We start from the raw sequence: 17,606 nt of genomic DNA, 5'->3' as shown, positions 1-17,606 counted from the left end.
TTTCCAGCCTTAAGTGCCATTAGTGGTTATGGAAAACAAAAAGCTTTAGCTTTTTCCACACCAAACTTAGAATGGTTGCTCGTCCTCAAGCAAAAGAAGGAGAAAGAAAGGAGTAGAAGAAGAAGAAATGGAGGAGATGGAGGTGAGGAGAAGGTTCGGCCAAGGAGGGAGTATTGTGTATGTTGTGCGAAGATGAAGGTGGAATGGAGGGGTATTTATAGGGTAAGGGAGAGAGGGGTTTTGGCCATGTGTGGGTGGGTTTGGGAGGGAAATGGTTTGAATTTGAATGGTGAGGTAGGTGGGGTTTAATTATGGATGGATGTGAGTGATGAAGAGAATATGGGGAAGAGGGTAGAATTTGATAGATGAGGGATATTTGGGAAAGATTTAATGATGGGATTGGTCATGGGTATTTGGGAAAGAGTGTTATGGAAAGGTGTGAAGAGAAGAGAAGAAGAAGTGGGGTAGGTGGGGATCCTGTGGGGTCCACAGATCCTGAGGTGTCAAAAAATTTGAGTCCCTACACCAATCTGGCGTTCAAACACCCATTGTGTGCCAAATCTGGCGTTTAACGCCAGCTCTGCTACCTTTCCTGGTGTTAAACGCCGCTCTACTGCCCATTGCTGGCGTTAAACGCCACTCTGCTGTCCATTTCTGGCGTTAAACGCCAGCCAGATGCCCATTTCTGGCGTTTAACACCAGCCTGTGCCAGACAGCCCTTTCTAGTGTTAAACGCCCAGAGTGCTGCCCATTCTAGCATTTAACGCCCAGAATGCTGCCAGGCTGGGCGTTAAACGCCTATTCTGCTATCCTTACTGGCGTTTAAATGCCAGTAAGCCTGTCCTCCAGAGTGTGCTATTTTTAATGCTATTTTTCATTCTGTTTTTGATTTTTCATTTGTTTTTGTGACTTCACATGATCATCAACCTAAAGAAAACATAAAATAACAATGGAAAATAAATAAATATAATTAAATAAGATTGGGTTGCCTCCCAATAAGCGCTTCTTTAATGTCAATAGCTTGACAGTGAAGCTCCTAGAGAGCTTCACAGAGAATCAGAGCTTGATATTAGCCTCCCAACACCAAACTTAGAAGTTGAGTGTGGACACTCTGTTTGACTCTGTATTGAAAGAAGCTTTTCATGCTTCCTTTCCATGGTTATAGAAGAAGATCCTTGAGCCTTAAACACAAGGTAGTCCTCATTCAGTTGAAAGACTAACTCTCATCTGTCCACGTCAATCACAGCTCTTGCTGTGGCTAGGAAGAGTCTTCCAAGGATGATGGATTCATCCTCTTCCTTCCCAGTGTCTAGGATTATAAAATCAACAGGGATGTACAAGCCTTCAACCTTTACCAAGACATCCTCTACAAGTCCATAAGCCTATTTCCTTGAATTGTCTGCCATCTCTAGTGAGATTTTAGCAGCTTATACCTCAAATATCCCTAGTTTCTCCACTACAGAGAGAGACATGAGGTTTATACTTGACCCAAGGTCACACAGAACCCTCTTAAAAGTCATGGTGCCTATGGTACAAGGTATTAAGAACTTTCCAGGATCCTGTTTCTTCTGAGGTAATTTCAGTTGAACCAGATCACTTAGTTCATTGATGAGCAATGGGGGGTTCATCCTCCCAAGTCTCATTACCAAATAACTTGGCATTCAGCTTCATGATTGCTCCTAGATATTGAGCAACTTGCTCTTTAACAATGTCTTCATCCTCTTCAGAGGAAGAATACTCATCAGAGCTCATGAATGGCAACAGTAAGTTCAGTGGAATCTCTATGCCTCAGATTCCTTTAGTTCCTCATTAGGGAACTCCTTGGAGGCCAGTGGACGTCCATTGAGGTCTTCCTTACTGGAAATCACTGCCTTTCCCTCCTCTCCAGGTTCGGCCGTGGTGGTTATATTGATGGCCTTGCACTCTCTTTTTGGATTCTCTTCTGTATTGCTTGGGAGAGTACTAGGAGGGAGTCCAGTAACTCCTTTACTCAGCTAACCCACTTGTACCTCCAAATTTCTAATGGAAGACCTTGCTTCAGTCATAAAACTGAGAGTGGTCTTAGATAGATAAGAGACTACAGTTGCTAAGTCAGAGTGGCTCTGCTTAGAATTCTCTGTCTGTTGCTGAGAAGATGATAGAAAAGGTTTGTTATTGCCAAACCGTGCTCTCCCACCATTATTATTATTGAAGCCTTGATTAGGCTTCTGTTGATCCTTCCATGAGAGATTAGGATGATTCCTCCATGAAGGATTGCAGGTGTTTCCATAGGATTCTCCCATGTAATTCACCTCTTCCATTCCAGGATTCTCATAATCATAAGCTTCTTCTTCAGAAGAAGCCTCCTTAGTACTGCCTGATGCAGCTTGCATTCCGACAGACTCTGAGAAATCATATTGACTTACTGAGTCAATATTTTGTTCTGAGCCAATATGGCATTCAGAGTATCAATCTCAAGAACTCCTTTCTTCTGAGTTGTCCCATTATTTACAGGATTTCTTTCAGAAGTGTACATGAACTGGTTATTTGCAACCATTTCAATGAGTTCCTGGGCTTCTGCAGGCATCTTCTTCAGATGAAGAGATCCTCCAGCAGAGTGGTCCAATGACATCTTGGACGATTCAGACAAACTATCATAGAATATACATATGATGCTCCATTCTAAAAACATGTTAGAAGGACACCTTCTGATCAATTGCTTGTATCTTTCCCAAGCTTCATAGAGGGATTCACCTTCCTTCTGTCTGAAGGTTTGGACTTCCACTCTAAGCTTACTCAATTTTTGAGGTGGAAAGAATTTGGCCAAGAAGGCATTGACCAACTTTTCCCAAGAGTTCAGGCTATCTTTAGGTTGTGAGTCCAACCATGTCCTAGCTCTATCTCTTACAGCAAAGGGGAAAAGCATAAGTCTGTAGCCTTCAGGATTAACCCCCCATTGGTCTTAACAGTGTCACAGATTTGCAAGAATTCAGCTAAAAACTGATGAGGATCTTCCAAAGGAAGTCCATGAAACTTGCAGTTCTGCTGCATTAGAGAAACTAATTGAGGCTTAAGCTTAAAGTTGTTTGCTCCAATTGTAGGAATTGAGATACTCCTTCCACAGAAGTCAGAAGAGGGTGCAATAAAGTCACCAAGTATCTTCCTTGCATCTCCACCATTGTTATTGGGTTCGGCCATCTCTTCTTCTTTTTTGAAAAATTCTGTCAGGTCCTCTCTAGAGTGTTGTGCTTTAGCTTCTCTTAGCTTCCTCTTTAGAGTCCTTTCAGGTTCCGAATCAGCTTCAACAAGAATGTTCTTATCCTTGCTCCTGCTCATATGAAAAAGAAGAGAACAGAAAAGAATAGGAATCTTCTATGTCACAGTATAGAGATTCCTTTATGTGAGTAGAAGAATAGAAGAGTAGAATGAAGAAGAGAGAAGATGGAGAATTCGAACACAGAGAGGGAGAGAGGGTTCGAATTATAAGAAGAGGAGAAGTGTTAGTAAGTAAATAAATAAATAGAAAGAGATGAGAGAGAGAGAATTCGAATTTTAAATTAAAATAAAAGGAAAATATTTTTGTTTTTATTTTTATTATTGGTTAGTATTCGAAAATTAAGGGAAGAAATAAAATAAAATTTGAAAACTAAATAAATTAATTAATTAAAAAGATTTTTGAAAAAGTGGTTAGTGATTTTCAAAAATTGGAGAGACAAAAGTAGTTAGGTAGTTTTGAAAAAGATATGATTGAAATAGTAAACTTTTAAAATCAAACAAAAAGTTAAGTGGTTAATTAAAAAAGATTTGAAAATCAATTTTAAAAAGATAATAAGTTAGAAAAGATTTTGAAATTGATTTTGAAAAATATATGATTGAAATTTTATTTTGAAAAAGATTTGAAAAGGAAATTAAAAAGATTTGATTTTTGAAAATTAAAGTTGATTACTTGACTAACAAGAAACTAAAAGATATGATTCTAGAATTTAAAGATTGAACCTTTCTTAATAGGCAAGTAACAACTTGAGATTTTTGAATCAAAATATTAATTGTTAGTATTAATTTCGAAAATATGAAATAAAAATAAGAAAAAGATTTTGAAAATCAAATTTTTAAAGTTTTCGAAAATATTAAGAAAAAAATGAAAAATATTTGATTTTTGAAAAAGATTTGAAAACGGTAAAATTTTTAAATTGAAATTTTGACTTGACTAACAAGAAACAACCAAATTTTAAAACTTTTTGACTAAATCAATTCAAAATTTCGAAATTTATGAGTGAAATAAGGGAAAGATATTTTTTTTTTTATTTTTGACTTTAATGAGGAAAGAGAAAAACACAAAAATGACACAAAACTTAAGAAATTAAAATCAAAACAACTAATGCATGCAAGAACACTTGAATGTCAAGATGAACACCAAGAACACTTTGAAGATCATGATGAACACCAAGAACATGTTTTTGAAAATTTTTAAGAAAAGAAAAATATGCAAGACACCAAACTTAAAATTTTTAAACTTTAGACACTAATAATTCAAGAATGCATATGAAAAACAAGAAAATTCACCAAACAAGAAAAATCAAAGATCAAATAAGGAGAATCATCAAGAACAACTTGAAGATCAATGAAGAACACAATGCACCTATTTTCGAAAATTAAAGAAAAAGATAAAGTCATGCAACTGACACCAAACTTAAAACTTGACACAAGACTCAAACAAGAAACACAAAATTTTTAGTTTTTATTGTTTTATTATATTTTTTTGTATTTTTCAAAATTATTTTGAAAAAGAAAATAAAGAAATTCAAAATTTTTAATACGGATTCCAGGAATCATGCAATGTTAGTCTAAAGCTTCAGCCTAAAAAGATTAGACATGGCTAGCCAAGCTTCAACAGGACATTACATACAACAGCCAAATTGATGGGAATCAACTAGCTCCTGTGATGATAAAAGCATCATCTGAAACTCTAGAATTCATTCTTAAAAATTCTGAAGAACAAAATAATTTTTTTTGTATATTTTTTTCAATTAATTTTTGAAAATAAATAAAAATAAAAAAAAGCTTAAACATAAAATAAAAGTACCTAATCTGAGCAACAAGATGAACCGTCAGTTGTCCAAACTCGAACAATCCCCGGCAACGGCGCCAAAAACTTGGTGCATGAAATTGTGATCTCAATGGCACCAACAACTTGGTACGCACAATTGTAATCTCAACTCTTTTTCACAACTTCGCACAACTAACTAGCAAGTGCACTGGGTCGTCCAAGTAATACCTTACATGAGTAAGGGTCGATCCCATGAAGATTGTCGGCTTGAAGCAAGCTATGGTCATCTTGTAAATCTCAGTCAGGCGGATTCAATTGGTTATGAGGTTTTGATAATTAAAATATAAATAAAACATAAAATAAAATAGAAATACTTATGTAATTCATTGGTGGGAATTTCAGATAAGCGTCTAAAGATGCTTTGTTGCTTCTGAACTTCTGCTTTTCTATTGTCTTCTTCCAACCATGCGTTACCTCCTTCCATGGCAAGCTGTATGATCCTCTCGGATGAAAACAAATCCATATGCGCTGTCACCGCACGGCTAATCATCTGTCGGTTCCTGCTAGCGTCGGAGTAAGACCATTGTCTTTTTGCACACTGTCACTTGTGCCCCACATTCGCAGGTTTGAAGCTCGTCACAGTCCTCCCTTCCCAGATCCTACTCGAAATACCACAGACAAGGTTTAGACTTTTCGGATCTCAGGAATGCTGCTAATGGTTCTAGCCTATACCACGAAGACTCTGATCTCACAGAATGGAATGCTCTGTTGTCAGGAGAGGCAGCCATGCGTCGTGAACCAGGAGGCTAAGAGATACACACTCAAGCTATTGCAGATAGAACGGATGTGGTTATCAGGCACGCGTTCATAAATGAGAATGATGATGACTGTCACGGGTCATCACATTCATCAGGTTGAAGTGCGAGTGAATATCTTAGAGAGGAAGTAGGCGTGAATTGAATAGAAAAACAATAGTACTTGTATTAATTCATGAAGAACAGCAGAGCTCCACACCTTAATCTATGGGGTGTAGAAACTCCACCATAGAAAATACATAAGTGAAAAAGGTCTAGGCATGGCCATATGGCCAGCCTCCAAACGTGAACATACAAGTTCTAGAAAATCAAAAACTAAAACTAAGATGGTCAAAAGACGTGAAATAAATCTCTAAAAGTAGTTTTTATACTAAACTAGTAACCTAGGGATACAGAAAATGAGTAACTAAGTGCAGATAGTGCAGAAATCCACTTCTAGGGCCCACTTGGTGTGTGCTTGGGCTGAGCATTGAAGCTTTTTCGTGCTTAGGCTGTTCCTGGAGTTAAACGCCATCTTTGGTGCTAGTTTAGGTGTTTAACTCCGATTCTAGTGCCAGTTTGGGCGTTTTACACAAGATATTTTAGGCTGACTTTGAATGCCAGTTTGGGCCATCAAATCTCTGGCAAAGTATGGACTATTATATATTGATGGAAAGCCCAGGATGTCTACTTTCCAACGCAAATGAGAGCGTGCCAATTGGGCTTCTGTAACTCCAGAAAATCCACTTCGAGTGCAGGGAGGTCAGAATCCAACAGCATCTGCAGTTCTTTTTCAACCTCTGAATCAGATTTTTGCTCAGGTCCCTCAATTTCAGCCAAAAATACATGAAATCATAGAAAAACATACAAACTCATAGTAAAATCTAGAAATATGATTTTTGAATAAAAACTAATAAAAATATAATAAAAAGTAGCTAAATCATACTAAAAACTATGTAAAAACAATGCCAAAAAGGGTATAAATTATCCGCTCATCAGTTAGGTATAATATGAAAAGTTAAACTATTTCAGTATAAACTTAATGAACCTATACTTGGGACAGGCTAACTATTCATACCGAAATTTGCATAAGCTTTAAATACATACGTTAAGCAGAGAGATCAGAGTAGAGTAGAGAAACACAGAAAACAGAGTAACCAGAGCAGAGTAAAGAGATAAAGAGAAAAAGAGTAATATAGATACAGAGAAAAGAGTAATCAGAGCCAAGTAAAGAGACAGAGAAAGAAGAGCAGTAAAACACATGAACTGATAATGTTAAATACGGGAAGTACCCATGAACTGAATGATCATTGGTCTCGGGGAAACCTACGAACTGTTAACTATTGCGTGTGTGGGAAAAATCCACGAATTGATAATCATTGATTACGAAAATAACCCACTAACTGTTATATGTTGATCTCGGGTATAACCCATGGACTGAGGATCATTGTTTCGTTGTGTATTGATCTCAGGGAAACCCACAAACTGAGGATCTCTGTTTTGTTTGTGTGTTGATCTCGGGGACACCCATGAACTGAGGATCACTGTTTTCCCTTGTGCGTATATTTTGGGGTCGAGCCTTGCGCCGACTGCCAGTAGTCACGAAGGAGTGGTATTCTTAACCACCGACACGTGTGCACTGAGGACACAAAGGGAAACCATATCTGGGACTTGTTCCTAGGTAATGTCGGGCTGCAGGGTGTAAACCGACACGTGAGCTCATGGCCTGGATAGGACAGACATGCATCATACTTGGTTGTGCATTTTCTCTGTTATGATTGTTCTATGAATGTATGCTTTCTTTGTTTGTATTCTATTCTTTGTGTCTGTGATTTATTTTCTTGTATTCTTTTGTTTGTGTTCTGCTTTCTATTTTCTCTATTTTCTCTATTTATCTATATCTTCTATTCACTGCTTCTCGGTATTTCGCTATTCATCTGCTAAACAACACAAAATTAATGAACTTAACTAATAACTCCGGCCCTACTAAGAACTCCCCAGTTCTTACCCCTTCTCTCTCCCTTCCCCCTTCAGATGGAAGCAAGACTACCCTTTCGTTGTTCGTTGATGATCGTTCCGCGAAGAGGATTCTGCTCTAGGTAGTCTTCTGAGTCTAGAGTGAACTATGTTAACTGTTTATATGTATATACAGTGGGACCAGCTGATATCTATGCCCCGTTTATCTATGAACTTTAACCTAAGTCCTCCGTACGACGTTGCTGTTATGCGGCCACTCAATGAAATACCAATGGTATACTCTAAGACGATGTATGATCGTGCAAAGGAGTAGTAGAAGATGTTCCACCTTTTGATGACGTTCCACCTGACTTGAGTTTTGAAGACTTAGAACGTACTTTCCTCACTTTAGTAGTTTAGAGGGACTAGAAGAGTATAGAGTCTAGGTTAGCCTAGGCGCCAGCTTAGGGACTTCTTGAACAGGTCAGGGCCTGGGATGTTGTATGTATATATATGTATATAGTTATTATCTAGCTATATCTAGGGGTGTTCTAACTAAAAGTCTATACTCTAAAAAAAAACCTAGATCACTAAATGTTGTCAACTGCTTGAGATGTATTTATGTGAGGTTGTTTATAACTGTTTTATCTGTTATTATTTGTGAATTGATTATGAATGATTCTGTTTATTAATCCAAATATTTTTTTTAAAAAAAAAGTACCTTGAAAAATAACTATGCTTTTAACAACGAATCAGGCTCATATAATAAATAATAGATAATAATTAGGAAGACAAGTTGGTAGCACTCAGTTTCTAGTATGATCATGACGTACCAGAAATTGGGTCGTTACAGTTAAACCTATTCTGGTTCCTACCACCTTGATTAAAACCTTGCTGAGGTTTCTGTTGATCCTTCCATGAGAGGTTAGGATGATTCCTCCATGAAGGGTTGTAAGTGTTTTCATAGGACTCTTCCATGTAATTCACCTCCTCCATGGTGGGTTATTCAGGATCATAAGCTTCTTCTTCAGGAGAAGCTTCCTGATTGCTGCCAGCTGCAGCTTGCAGCCCAGTCAGATGTTGAGAGATCATATTGACCTATTGGGTCAGGATCTTATTCTTTGCCAATATGGCATTCAGAGTCTCAACTTCATGAACTCCTTTCTTCTGAGAGGTTCCACGGTTTACAAGATTCCTTTCAGAAGTGTACATGAACTGGATGTTAGCAACCATTTCAATGAGTTCCCTTGCTTCTGTAGGTGTTTTCTTCAAGTGGAGGGATCCACCTGCAGAGCTATCCAATGAAATCTTGGATATCTCAGACAAGCCATCATAGAACACGCCTATGATGGACCACTCTGAGAGCATGTTAGGAGGACATCTCCTGGTCAGTTGCTTGTATCTTTTCCAAGCTTCATAGAGGGATTCACCTTCTCTTTGTATGAAGGTTTGAACTTCCACTCTAATCTTGCTCATCCTTTGAGGAGGAAAGAACTTAGCCAAAAAAGTATTAACCAGCTTTTCCCAAGAGTAAAGACTCTCTCTAGGTTGGACTTCCAACCATAGCTTAGCTCTGTTTCTTACTGCAAAGGGAAAGAGCATAAGCTTGTAGAGTTTAGGATTAACTCCATTAGTCTTTACAGTATCACAGATTAGCAAGAACTCAACTGAAAACTGATGTGGATCTTCTATTGGAAGTCCATGAAACTTGTAATTCTGCTGTAGAAGAGAGACTAACTGAGGCTTAAGCTCAAAATTGCTAGCTCCAATTGCAGGTACAGCAATGCTTTTGCCATAAAAGTCAGAGGTAGGCATGGTGAAGTCACCAAGGACCTTTCTAGGCTCCTTTTGAGGTACAACCATGTCCTCCTTTTCTTGTTCAAAACATTCTGAGAGGTCTCTTCTGGAGTGTTGTGCTTTAGCTTGTTGTAAACGCCTCCTTAGAGTCTTCTGAGGTTCAGGGTCAGGAGTCAAGAGGGGTTCTTTATCCCTGTTCTTGGTCATAAACAAGAAGAAAAGAAAAAAAAGAAGAAAAGAAGAAGACTTTCTATGCCAATAGGCAAGAAGCTCCTCCTTAGAGTGAGATGTGAAGAAAGAAGAAAAAGAAAGTAAAGAGAAAAGAAGAAAGTTTTTTGTGCCACTTGGATCAAAGAGCTTCCAGTTAGATGTGAAGAAGAAAGGAAATAAGAAAAAGAAGTGAAGATGGAAGAAGAGAGAGAAGTAGAATTTGAATAATATAGATGTGAGAAGAAGAGCAGTAAAAATAGAAAAAGTAAGTAAGAATTAAAATATTTTATTTTTTTTATTTATTTAATAGTTTTCAAAAATTAGTTAATTAATTTAAAAAGATTTTAAAATTTGAATGTTAAATTTTTGAAAATAGAAGAGAGAGAAGAGGAAGAAGTTTTCGAAAATTGAGAGAGATAAGAGTTAGTTAGGTAGTTTTGAAAAAGGAGAGAGAGAGAAGAAGATATTATTTTCGAAAATTAAGAATAGAAGAGTTAGTTAGGAGGTTTTGAAAAAGAAGAGAGAGAAGATAAGATATTAATTAAGAAAAGATTTGAATTTAAAATAAGATAGAAGATAAGATAAGAAATAAAAAAAAATTGAAATTGATTTTAAAAAGATAATATTTTAAAATTTGATTTTGAAAAAGATTTAATTTTAAAAATTTGAAAATTGAAAAAGATAAGATTTTTTGAAAAAGATATAATTTTTATTTTTGAAAAATTTTGATTTTTAAAAACTTGACAACTAAGATATGATAAGATAAAATTTTGAAATTAAAATATGAATTTTTATATGTAATTTTCAAAAATTATTGTTAGAATTAAGTTAGAAAAGATATTTTTTTATTTTTTGAATTTAATGATGAAAGAGAAAAATACAAAAAAGATACAAGACTTAAAATTTTTAGATCTGGCACCCTTTATTTTTGAAAACTTTTGGAGGAAAACACAAAGGGACACCAAACTTTAAAATTTTAAGATTAAAATACATACAAGACTCACGAACACTTTGAAGACTCACAAGAACACAAAGAACAAAATTTAAAGACTCAAAGAACACAAGAACATAAAAAAAGAATACCAAATTAAAAATTTTTAGAAAACCAAAAATAAATTTTCGAAAATCAAAAGGAAAATAACAAGAAAACACCAAAAATAAAGACTTAACACAAGATTTAAACAAAGAAAATTTATTTTTTTGAAAATTTTTTTAGAAAGAAAGACTCAAAGAACACCAAAATTTAACCAAGAACAAAATAAAATACTCAAACAAAAAAAACTAAACAAATAAAATAAAAAATTACTTTTGAAAAGCTTCTAAGGTTTTCGAAAATTTGAAGTATAAGAAAATAAAAATAAAAGACTCAAATCAAAGTTATACTCTTGCAAAAATCAAAGACTCTCAAACAAAAAGCTAAGGATGCTTGAAAATAAACTGCATGAAAATTTTTTGAAAAGAGGTTTAAAATTTTTGTAATTGAAAGATAAAAAACAGGAAGGACTTAAATAAAATCAAAGATCAAACAAGAAAAGAAAAATATTTTTGAAAAAGTTTTTAATGTTTTTTCAAAAATTTAGAAGAAGAAGAAAATAAAAATTTAAAGACTCAAATAAAATAGAATAAAATAAAGTACCTAATCTAGGGAGCAAGACAATCCAGCAGTTTGTCCAAACTCAACAATCCCCGAAAATAGTGCCAAAAACTTGGTAGCACGAATCCCCACACCTTCGTACTGTTGTACCAGCAAGTGCACTGGGTCGTCCAAGTAATACCTGAGCGAGTCAGGGTCGATCCCATGAGGATTGTGGTTTGAAGCAAGCTATCACTATCTTGCAGGTCTTAGTCAGGCAAATCAGAAGACTTGGTTGTTGGTTACATAATTGTATTAGGATTATGGGTTAAATAATAGGAATAGAGTTGACATGAAAGGAGTAAAACCAATTGGATTAAATCAGTGAGAGGAATAGAGTTAAGGATTGGAGTTGCTTTGCCTTTCTGAAATAACTCTGGTATTACTGTCTTCTTTTCTTGTGAATGATCTTCTTCTATGGCAGGATGTATGTAATCAAAGCCATTACCTGTAGACATTGATCTGGAAAGCTCTGGAAGTCAGCTTTCCATAGCCGTTGAGAGCGCTTTATTTGGACTTCTGTAGCTCCAAAAAAGCTCTTCCGAGTGCAGGTATGTCAGATCTAGACAGCATCTGCAGTGCTTTCTCTGTCTCTGAATCAGACTTCTGCTCCACCTCCTTAATTTCAGCCAGAAAATACTTGAAATTGTACAAAAATACAAAAACTCATAGTAGAATCCAAAAATATGAATTTAACACTAAAACATCTAAAAACTTAATAAAAACTAACTACTAAAATCTATATGAAAATGATGTCAAAAAGCGTATAAAATATCCGCTCATCACTAACGAATTGGGAGTGTAACTTGACCATCATCCCTATTCTACATGGGTTCTTGCGAGTCCTTGACGAGATAGTATTGAACCACAAGCTTGATTATACATCTCTTAGACGGCTAATCCATGACTTCGTTGGGGGACTTGGAGACATCAGTCAGCCGAGGTACGGTGCGATTAGGGCCTTTGTGGTAGAGGCTAGAATCACGAAGCAGCGTTCTCTGCTCTAGAAGATCCGACCTTGTCTGTGGCGCTTTGAGTGAGATCACCAAGAGAATGGACTGCAATACCTTCACCCCCGTTCAGATTGGATAACCACTGACCTGGCGTTTGATCAGAAGTAGAGGAGATTAATGACCACTGACCTGGCGTTAATCACTTATAGCCTGCCATGGAATCAATCATCAGAAGTTGAAGTAGACAGTAAGAAAAGTTGATTCAAAAGGAGGAAGCATCTCCGAAGCCTCAACCGTTTTCTCATCATTGATTTCACACTAATACATTAACACTTTACCTATTCTGTTTTTATGCGTTTTCCACAATAACAATATTTTCTATCCGCTTGACTAAGATCTACAAGGTGGCCATTGCTTGTTCAAACCAACAATCTCCGTGGGATCGACCCTCACTCACCTGAGGTATTACTTGGATGACCCGGTGCACTTGCCGGTCTATCTGTGCGAATATTGCAGAGTCAATTTCGTGCACCATTGGCAATCCAGGACGGTCTTGAATGCGCCCATCACAGACACATCGCGTCCGGCGTAAGAACCAAAGCTTGGGCCCTAATCGTCTCCTCTGCAGAAGATATTGCACCCTTTCCGTCAGCCAGCAGCTCTCCCTTCTCCTTCCTCAAGCTCGCCACCTCAGCCTACAGAGCCTCCGCTTCGGTAAGCAAAACGGCAGCCTGGATTCAGCATCCAAATCCTGCTTTTGCTCGCTCCCCAGCTGGGACAGAAGCGAAGTCTTTGCCTTGGAAAGACGGAGCATCTCGGCCCTGGCATCCTCAGCATCCTTGACAGCCTTCAGCTGAGCTGTCTCGAACGCTTCGAGCTGCTTCTTCAACTTGCCAACGTCAGCATGGGCTTGACGTAGCTTTGCGTCCAGCAAGCTCACTTGGGCCATCACTGGCTCCGCCTTCTAAACTATCACGGCGGAGCGGAGGAGGGCGTGGTACACCAACTTCGCCTGCCCAACGACATCGCAATCCTCGAAAAACTCTTCAGTGCCCGGGAGAAGATGTTGATCAATGAAGGCTGGAGCATCAAAGCTCCGATCCATCACGGAAGGCACTGGACCCTCCTCCTCAAAGTTCTCGCTGCTGCCCTCCACCAGCCTCTTCCCCTTCTGAGATGCATCGGCAACTGAAACCATGATCACCTCCTCCTCGGACCCCGCAACCACCGGACCAATGGAAACCGGACCCTCACCACCAACTGAGACCATCTCCTGAGAGACAGTCCAAGAGACCTCTTGAGGTCGGGTAGAAGGAGTGGAAGGGGATGCATCCGAACCTGCCTCCTGATCCATGGTGACCTTTAATCTTGCCAAGGTACTCAAGCTACCGGCCATTTCAATTGAAAAAACAAAAAGAAAAATGGTATAAGTCCCAAGATTAGACAGATAAAAGTAAGCTAAGAGAAGCAGTCACACAACAATATAAGTCTGGCACGTCACCGGGTTTCCCATAACATCCCAGGGGTTCAAAGGACGCTCCCCGAAAACATGCCAAAGGACATTAGCGATGTCCTTGTTCTTTGGAGACAACCCCTCATAGGTAACTCGCGTCAAATACGACGTCCCAGCACCTAAGCTCCAATAGCGAATCGACATTCTCCTTCCAAAGTCAACCAAAAGGGATGGTGCCCCTGAGCAGGGCGCACCTTGAAGTACTCCCGCTTAAACCCATGAAAAAAGTCATCGAACAAACCAAATATGTGTCGATTAGGTTGGGCCCTAAACGACACATATCCCTTCTTGTGTTTTCCCCCTTGGTCGGTAGAGTACACAAGAAGAAGAATAAAAAGACATCAACCAAAATCGGGAGCTCTAAATACTCGCATACGAGCTTGAAAGTCCTGATAGCTGCCGAACTATTTGGGTGCAATTGAGATGGCGCAACAAAACATGGATTTAGCAGCGCCTGGACAAAATCGGAGAAAGAAATTCGCACACCAAGCCGTGTAAACATCGACTCGTATACCCACATAGAATCCGGCATGGTGGGCGAGTCAGGGTTTATATAACAAACCCTCTTGTCAACCCCGAAAAGTGCGAGCTCATACTGACGCTCGGCGTAGCCACCTCAGCAAATTGCCCCCTGATAGCGGAGCCGCTAGAGATTAGCCTCCGTCATCTGAGACGGAATTCTCCAAACATCGGAAGTCACCCAATAGTACGTCAAGGAAACGCCACCAGTAGGAACGACCGGAGCACCACCCCCTCACTCCTCCGCCAAGACATACCTAAAAAGGAGAGGAGTACCACCATCAACCCACCAAAACCGGACAATGAAAAGGCACAAAAAATACAAAACTACTATCTATGCAAACTATGGCTACGCCCAGAATAGTGGTGCTCAACCCCTCCAGTCACTCATCATTCGTATCCAAAACTACAATCCCCAATATAAAGCGAAGGCGAAAACGCAAAACAGAGAACAGGAAAGCAACTAAATAAAGAAGAGTGAAACACCAACCTGGTAGAAGACAAGAGTCGAATACAACACAAAGCTCAAATGTCTAGAGAATGCAGAGAACCCAAGACGGTGATGCACAAAGAATCTAGAAAAATTCAAAGACACCGAAGAGAAGAAGGAAAAATAGACCCAGAGGTGAGAGAAATAAAAAGAAGAATTGAAAATCGGTTACCAAGCGTTTCGAAAATGAAAAGACAAAAAGAAAAAATAAAGACCAAAACGCCCCTTGCATTTAATGCCATTATGACACCTTGAAAAACTAAATTGACAGACTTTCCCCGTGGAAAAACAAATGGGCACATGATAAGACACCCAAAAACCGACCTAGTCCAAACCGGTCCTCTTCGTTACGTATCACGAAACGACCAGAGAACTCCCTTGGCTCCCGGTCTTGACCGGCAAATCCAAATTACGAGCCTTTCAAATCATGACAAAGAAAAGCGACAACACTGAGCTCGCCCGCTCTCTCACTTACAGCGGCCCCAGGCCCCACACCGGAATGGCTTCCAGACTGGCTGTTCGAGCTCGGGCTCCCCTTCCAGTAACCTGAAACTCTAACAAAGCCACATACGACAACTAAGATCCTCCAGTGACAAGACCGACCTTGCTCGCTCTCCCGCTGCGAAGACAACTGTTACAGCCCCGACCCTCGGGTCCCGCACCTGGACAGCCTCAGACCCAGATACGCGAGGTCAGCCCCCCTATCCTTCTAAAAGGCCCAAATCGGCTCATATTCTCTAACCAATATTCAAATTCAAATACCTCTCTTATCTTAGCAAGATGAGATAACTACTAGAAAGCTATATAAAGAGGAGTCAAAGGCCCCCTCAAGTACGTCATTCATCCCACACACTTTATACCTCTCAGATCCATTTTGACTTGAACGTCGGAGTGCCTTTGCAGGTACCACCCTTCATTTCTCTAGTCAGACGATCTGACAATCACCTCGACCCACAAATCCCCAATCCATCTCACAACCCGTACCAGAGACTTCTTATACATATAGTATAGTAATTGATTAAAAAATTGACTGATATATATTAGTCAAAAGAAAATTAATTATCTAATATTGCTCATAAAATATATAAATACATAATAATTGATTTCACAACTATTTTTATTATAGATATAACATTTTTAAAATACGATGGAACAAAAATTTTTATTTGATATTGAAATATTTAAAAATTCTCTTAAAAAATATATCTTTTTCAATTCCCATGTTGGACAACCATGACAATTGTCTCCTCAAACCACACCGTTTAGCGTTTAGCAGGAAACACGACTACGATTTCGAAAAGATGCATCTTATATTCGAAGAACATTTTATATTAGATGTTGCTATTAATTGAACTAATATCCGTTTTATTTTGATAGAATGAATTTAAATCCATTAACTCACTGGTTTTTCTTTTTTTTTTTTTGGTACTTTTAATTGGCTATTTGATTATTTTTTTCGCATTTGGTGTGTATACTGTATACCTATTATTATTATTATTATTATTATTATTATTATTATTATTATTATTATTATTATTCACACACACCCGTACTCGTACTCTGAAATTAAATCTCATTCCAACGTTAACTGGAATTTAAACCGAATGCTACTTATTTAAGGGACAACTTAATTTACCACTTAACTTAGGCCTCAGTTGCATACCTATTTACTGCGCTTGTTTGGATGAGTTTTTAAGAAAATTTTTTTTTAATTATTTTTTTTTAAAAGATTTTATGAAAAAATAAAAATAATTTTATATTTGGATATCATATATAAAAATTTTTTTTATTTATCAATTATATTTAGGTATAATAATGTAAAAGTATTTTTTTGTTTATTTATTACATGAAAAATATCTTTTTTTTTAAGAAAAAAAGATCTTTTAAAAAAATATAAATTACAGCTTTTCAAAAAAGATGTTTTTCTAATTTTTTTAGTGCTTTTACTTTTATTACTAGAAATTTGCCAAACACATTAAAAAATAAAAAAAGATATTTTTCATTAAAAAAGATCTTATTTTACCAAAATAATAAGCCCAAACAAGCACATTAACTTTATCATAAAAAATAAATTATGAAACCAATAAGATGCTTCCACCCCAAGGAAAATGACAAAAAAGCATCTCTCCACAGTAAAAACACTTATTTAACCACGCTCATTAAAAAAAATGTAACCTAGTAATAAAAAGGTTGCCAATAGATAATTTTAAATGTTTAATTACTCTGTTGATATCTATAGTTTTATTAAATTTTTAATTATGTTCTTATACTTTTTTTTTTTTCAAATGGGATCCTTACATTGCTTCTAATTTTATAATTACGTCATTTTTATGTTAAACATGTTAAAATTAACATAATATTTTTACCAAAATACATGCGGTCAAATATTTAACTAAGTTTCTAATTATAAATACCTTCTTTGCAAAGAAATATTCAATTAATTCTAATATTTTTTACATTAAGAAGGACTTAATAACAAAATTAAAGCAATGTAGGGATCTAATTGAGAAGAAAAAAAGTATAGGGATCTAATTAAAAATTTGGTAAAACTATAGGGACCAATAGAATAATTAAACCAATTTTGAACCAACAAATAAAGAGTAAACTACCATTTCTCCCCATGAAAAGTTTAAACACTGACAAATATATTCACGAAAAAAAAGAAATTACAATTGTACCCATAAAAGATGGGTTCCGTACGATAAAATTATCCAA

General features: G+C 37.1%; 1 non-coding gene across 1 annotated transcript; it reads left to right on the top strand.

Moving 5' to 3' along the window:
* The first annotated feature begins 2,669 nt into the window (after nucleotides 1-2,669).
* Nucleotides 2,670-2,773, top strand: LOC112761556 (small nucleolar RNA R71). The gene has a single exon (XR_003181946.1). It is a non-coding gene; the product is annotated as a small nucleolar RNA R71 (small nucleolar RNA).
* Nucleotides 2,774-17,606: the final 14,833 nt, after the last annotated feature.

This window comes from Arachis hypogaea, chromosome 16 (genome assembly GCF_003086295.3).
Source record: "Arachis hypogaea cultivar Tifrunner chromosome 16, arahy.Tifrunner.gnm2.J5K5, whole genome shotgun sequence".
NCBI lineage: Eukaryota > Viridiplantae > Streptophyta > Magnoliopsida > Fabales > Fabaceae > Arachis > Arachis hypogaea.
This window is presented reverse-complemented; position numbering and strand designations above follow the sequence as displayed.